Source organism: Bubalus kerabau, chromosome 9, assembly GCF_029407905.1.
Source record: "Bubalus kerabau isolate K-KA32 ecotype Philippines breed swamp buffalo chromosome 9, PCC_UOA_SB_1v2, whole genome shotgun sequence".
NCBI lineage: Eukaryota > Metazoa > Chordata > Mammalia > Artiodactyla > Bovidae > Bubalus > Bubalus kerabau.
In genome coordinates this window covers 22,966,366-22,972,365 of record NC_073632.1, presented here as the reverse complement: position 1 = coordinate 22,972,365, position 6,000 = coordinate 22,966,366, and the positions used below count along the sequence as shown (strand labels likewise).

The following is a 6,000-nucleotide window of genomic DNA, read 5'->3' as shown; positions in this document are numbered from 1 at the left end:
CCAACCATCTCATCCTCTGTCATCCCCTTCTCCTCCTGCCTTTAAACTTTCCCAGCATCGGGGTCTTTTCTAACGAGTCAGCTCTTCGCATCAGGTGGCCAAAGTATTAGAGCTTCAGCTTTAGCATTAGTCCTTCCAATGAATAGGATCGATTTCCTTTAGGATTGACTGGTTTGATCTCCTTGCAGTCTGAGGGACTCCCAAGAGTCTTCTCCAACACCACAGTTCAAAAGCATCATTTCTTCAGTGTCCAGTCTTCTTTATGGTCCAACTCTCACATCCATACATGACTACTGGAAAAACCATAGCTTTGACTATAGGGACCTTTGTTGGCAAACTAATGTCTCTGCTTTTTTTATGTGGATACTACTAAATAAATTTTATATGTAGTAAATAGTACTACATAATGTCATAAGTAGTACTAAATGAATTAGTACTAAATATATGTACTAAATAATGTATTTATGTGTACTAAATAAATGCAGTAAAAGTACTAAATAAATTTTATATGTGAATAGCACTAAATAAATAAGGGAAAGAAGATGAATGCTGTTAGTGAGGTGGATGGCATGGGAACAGCTGAGACATTTTCTAATAGGTTGAGGTGTAGGATCAGCTAGCATTGAAGGTCAGTGTCATTTCTTTAAAAAGGATACACACACCCCTTGTGAAAAGTGGCAGTCTTTCCCAGACAGACATTAGGGTTCTCCAGCATATAAGCCTCTTGCTGCAAGTATGTAGTACTTAAAATATTAAATATATGCCGTTACATGCCTCCTTGGTCCAAATTTAGTTTCCAAGTCAAAAGAAAGGATACCTTTAAACTGATAAAATTGTCTTAGGAAAGGGGTCAACATTTTTAGTGATTTTGATGAGACTTTTTTTTGTCAGGGCAATATTCTCATGTGTTAGCCAATAATGTGTGTGTGTGTGTGTGTGTGTGTGTGTGTGTGTGTGTCTCCCTTCCTTATCTTAGCTCCTCTTACTGTTAATTCCACATGGGTAATTAGTAAGCCATTTCCGAGAATAGCCTTAAACACACATTTTTTTTCATGATTCTTAATCTTGACAGATTAGTGTTATTTTCTGACATAGAATAAAGCAAATAAAAATATCTGAAGGCATTCTTCATTTTGGAGTTCTGGGTAGAAGTGACCACTCTGGTTTTGGAGACTCGAGGGTTAATGATTAGACAAGGCTGTGGACAACCAGAGGTGTCTCAAGTCCTGGTTTTCCTGGAGCCTTCTCCATTTCTTGCTTTGAATGAATGATCTCAAGAAGAACACTAAGATTTTCCTTTCAAAAACGTTATGTTACAGACATTCCTTTATGATAAAACTACCTTAATAACAGTCAGGTATAAAAGCTGATTACGTCTGCTATGACAGTTATGAATGTAATTTAAGTGTGCATGTAACACATCAATGTAAAAAATTGCCTGGGACTGATCTCTTACTGTGAATTTCCCCAACGATCGCCTTACAGTTTTTTTTGTTTTTTTTTTTAAGACTTTTCTATCCAAGAAGGTTGATCTCAGAAAGCCTAATTGAGGAGAATATTGCCTTGGTAAATTGCTCTGCTCGAGGCAACTGCCACTGCTTCTTTTCTGATTTTAAAAACCCGAGTTCCAAATCACACTCGGCGTTTAAGGGCTTCCAGCACTAATTACGTCTGTGTCATGAGCAGCAGTCCTTAAAAGGGTCTGCCGTTTCCCCGCAATCTTTTCCGGGGCGAGCAGAGCTGTATCCACTGATAACCCGGCTGCCGAGGAACTGAGCAGAGCCGGCTCCAAACTTCTCAGCTGTTGACAGGCTTGACTTGCTGAGAACACTGGTTAAATATAGCACACGCGAGCTCAGCTCCTCGACAAAGTCATAGCTCTGACAGTGCTGTGAAGGGAGCAGAAGACGAGAAACCTAATCTCAGAAACCCAACAACACCTAGCAACAGTTGAAAAAACTTTTAAACAAAAGTCTGGGTGGGAGAGATACAACAGCCTCCAATTGCTGCTGATCGGGATTTCAGGGAGAAGGAGCCGCTTTCCCTTCTCTACTACCCCGTTTCCTGCATGACTTCAGCTATTGGCTAGTCCTAGGAAAGAAAGTGGGAAAGCTTTTTCCTCTGTATTCTTTTGGGCTGGATGGTTTTCCAGGACTCCAGTCTCTCTTGGGCTGTGGGGCAAGCCACTGGGTTCTTCAAAGGATAAGCTACCTCCGTAAAGGACGTACCTTTGGTTTAGACGAGCTGCCTGCCAGTCAGGTAAGACCGAAACGCACAGCTACTTAACTCTCTTAAGACATTTCTGCTTCCACAAGAAGAGAGCTCTCTCTGACTCTGTGTTGTCTGTTTCCTTTGAGTCTCACTGTTCCACTACCTGATAACACATTTGAAACTGAGGACAATCACTGAATTGTTTTTTAAAGAATCAGAAAGTCATCTCTTTCTCAGAATTACCCGATCGCTTTTTAAACACAAAGATCGTTATGATGCTCTAATAGCCATCAAAGTATTTCTGCCAAGTTATCATTTTCTGGCAGGTAACAGAAATCTGACAAAGGACAACGTCACAGTCCTTTCGCAGTGAGGATGGCTAACCAATGGAGGGGATATTTTCCCTAGAAGCAAAAGCACTTTCATGTAATGAAACTCGCTGAGCAGCTCGTGTGGTAAATGAGAGGGAAGTTCCGTGTGTGTGTGTGTTGCTGTACTTTCGCCCGGCCGCTTCTCCCTTACCCGCCGTCTCTGATTACGCTGGTACACCTCGTGCTAGTTCTGACCTCGTTACATTACAGTCACCCCAAGCGCTTCTGACTAGGCACAAGATATGCCTGGTTTCAAATCACTGCTTTTGCAGTTGTTGAATATAAACTATGCAGGAGAATGTTATTTTGTGTGTGTGGTTTTTGAGTAATTGCTTGTATACAGATAAGATAGATCCTGATTTTTAAAACTCAAATTGAGTGTATTAGAAAAATTCTGTCTTAAGTTGCACATATTTGAGTATGAATGTGTTCACCATAGTGTGAAGGACATCCTCTTTTCATCTGTTGCATTGTCTTTGCTTCCAGGAGTTGCCCTGCAGTTTTATCAGAATTGCTTAGAGTGATCAATATCACACTGACTCTGACAAAAGTCATGGCTGCACATTGATGACGTGGTTAGTTGATAACTTGTGTCTGTAGTTGGGTTGGATTTGCATAAGAAGTTTGTTCCTCTAGTTGAACATGATTGTTTGAATATTCTAAACCAAGGATAATTTCAAAGAAGATACAAATGCACATTTAAAAAACCATTTGAGTCTATTTTGTCAACTTCAGAGAAATAATTTACCCAAGGCCAGTTTTGAACACATTGTTGACCAGAATGTATCAACTCTTCCAGTAAATGTTAAGAATGTTAAGAAAAACTAATTAAAGGTTATATATCATATGCTCAGAAAAATGAAACAGTACATCATTTCAGTATGTATTATATTTCATGACTCTGATTGTGCCATTAGTTTACAAAGCAAATGCAGCTAATCATGTATTCTGTTGAAACTTGGTGTCAGAGAATGAAACTTCTAATACTTTAGTGGAGACGCAGCATCTTTGTCTTTAAAGAGTTTTGAAAAATCTGAACTAAATGCTTTACGTTTTTCTTGTTTTGATCTTAGGAAGGGTCACACTGTTGGCTTACAAATGTATGTGTACTGCCAAAATCTGCCATTAGTAGATTTTGGAGGCGGGTAATTTCTTTTGGAGTTGGTGGAACAGTGTGAGGATAACAGAGTGCAGCATTTGGCTCTGCGTGAAAGCTATGTTTCCTGATGGACTGAGTTTTGAGTATCATTGTCTTCATGACTGTAAGTTTACCCTTGAGAATCAAAAATAGCTCAGGTTAGAGCACGTGCTTTCCTCCAGTATATGAACAATCGACTGCATAGATTGTGTTCTCTTGTTCACTCCAGTTCACATTTCCGTGTTATTTTGGAGTCGTCCCTTTCCCCTTCACCATAAGAGATTTCACTGCTGTGTCTCCACCACTGTAAGATCTGTTCCCTTCATCCTGGGTCTGGTGTGTATCATGACATTTCTGCTGCACTTCCACCCCTCATTACCATGCAAACCACCTTGCACACGCTGTTGTTGTTTAGTCGCTAAGTTGTGTCTTTGACTCTTTTCCACCCCATGGACTGTAGCCCCCCAAACTCCCCTGTACATGAGATTTCCCAGGCAAGAATACTGGAGTGGGTTGTCATTTCCTTCTACAGGGGATTTTCCCAACCCAGGGATCGAACCCTCATCGCCTGCTTGGCAGGTGGATTCTTAACCACTGAGCTACGTGGGAAGCCCCCCCGACCCCCCCCATGATTGTGGGGTTAATTTTCCTGTGCTTGTCTCTTCTACTCCTCAGTTATCTTCTTTGACTTCTAGTTGCTGCCAAACACCTAGGCCGGGTATTTTGAAAACCTTCCATCATCTGGCACATACTTAACTTTTCCAGTCTCAGCTCCCACTACTCAACAACAAATGTCCCTCTGCTTCAGAGAGGTCACATTTCAGGCCCTTCTCCAAACACCTACATACTGTGCATTTCAGTGCCCCACTTCTGCCCATTTTGTGCCCTCCTGCCTGGAACACTTTTCCTCCCCTTTCCTGAAAAGACTTTGTCCACTATTTAAAACTCACAACAGTGGCTTCCCCTTTCACGGTGATTTCCTGGGGCATACCTCTTAGAAGTGATTCCCTCTTAGTTTGGATCTTTTGGTGCTCTATTAGAATTAGGGCTTTTTGGAGTGGGGTTTGGGTTTCCCAGGTGGCCCAGAGGGTAAAGAATCCACCTGCAATGCAGGAGATGCAGGTTCAATCCCTGGGTCGGGAAGATCCCCTGGAAGAGGGCATGGCAACCCACTCTAGTATTCTTGCCTGGAGAATCCCCATGGACAGAGGAGTCTGGCAGGCTAGAGTACATAGGATTGCAAAGAATCAGACAGGTCTGAAGTATCTGAGCACGCATGCAAGAACAGAATGGGGTTTACCTCTTTAAATTCAGAACAATTTTATGAAAGCGACCAGGTACAAGGCATTATCCTAAACACCCTTTGGCTCTGAAGCTGTTCCGTGCCATGCATCTTGTGGATGTTCTACGAACAGTTTTGGCTCTGGACTTCTAATGATGAGCATGAGAGAGCATATAGATTAGTATAAAATTAAGAGAAGCCACTATAAATGCAGTTAATAGCTTTTTGTCTCAAAAATTTCTCAAGAAAGGTCTTCATAGTTTAACGAGCACAGAAAAATTACAAGTGATTGTAACTATGCTCATATACTTGATTGTGGAGATAATGTACATCTCAAGAAGGAAACAGGAAGGGGGACATATAAAGACTGTATGTATGTGTATGTATATATATATACATACACACACATATATGTAAATATACATGCGTATCCTGTGTATATACCTAGACTTCAAAATACTGTAACTTACATACTTTTATTATCTTTTGGTACCAGATTCTATATATAGTTACTTTTGGCACTATTCATTTAAATCATAATTCCTTCCATTTGTGGATCATCATGAATTAAAATCTGGCCTTGAACATTAAAATGTTTAAATATCGTGCTTATCTTTTAAAAAATTTCCCTCGATATTTTATTTTTATTTTTTTATTATTATTTTTTTTCCCTCGATATTTTAAAGAGAGACATTTCTCAGTTTTGTTTTAAATCACTTATAGCCTTACTGTGTGAGATAAAGTGTGAATCCTGATTTTGAACCAATTTTTTTCTGTGTTCACCAAAAGAAAAACATTCTCTTTATATTTTGAGATAGCCAAGGAAGTTAAAATTACTCTTTTAAATGGGTGTTCAGCAAGAACCACTATGGGATTTTCCCAGTGAAATTTATGAAGTATTTAATATATTCATTTAACAGTGCTTTCTTGGTGGTTATGATTTTTACTTATTCTTTTAAATTATTTATTTATTTGGCTGCATTGAGTCTTAGTTGCAG

The 6,000-nt window shown here is 39.8% G+C and overlaps 1 protein-coding gene across 3 annotated transcripts in view; it reads left to right on the top strand.

Moving 5' to 3' along the window:
• The first annotated feature begins 1,783 nt into the window (after positions 1 to 1,783).
• The window catches only part of FILIP1 (filamin A interacting protein 1), a 214,512-nt gene continuing 210,295 nt past the window's right edge, over positions 1,784 to 6,000 (top strand). For 2 of the 3 annotated variants that reach the window (XM_055534823.1, XM_055534824.1), the window contains exon 1: positions 1,784 to 2,259. The gene's annotated coding sequence lies outside the window, so the exon portion shown is untranslated. The remainder of the gene's footprint in view (positions 2,260 to 6,000) is intronic. The other variant, XM_055534825.1, reaches the window with a different exon arrangement.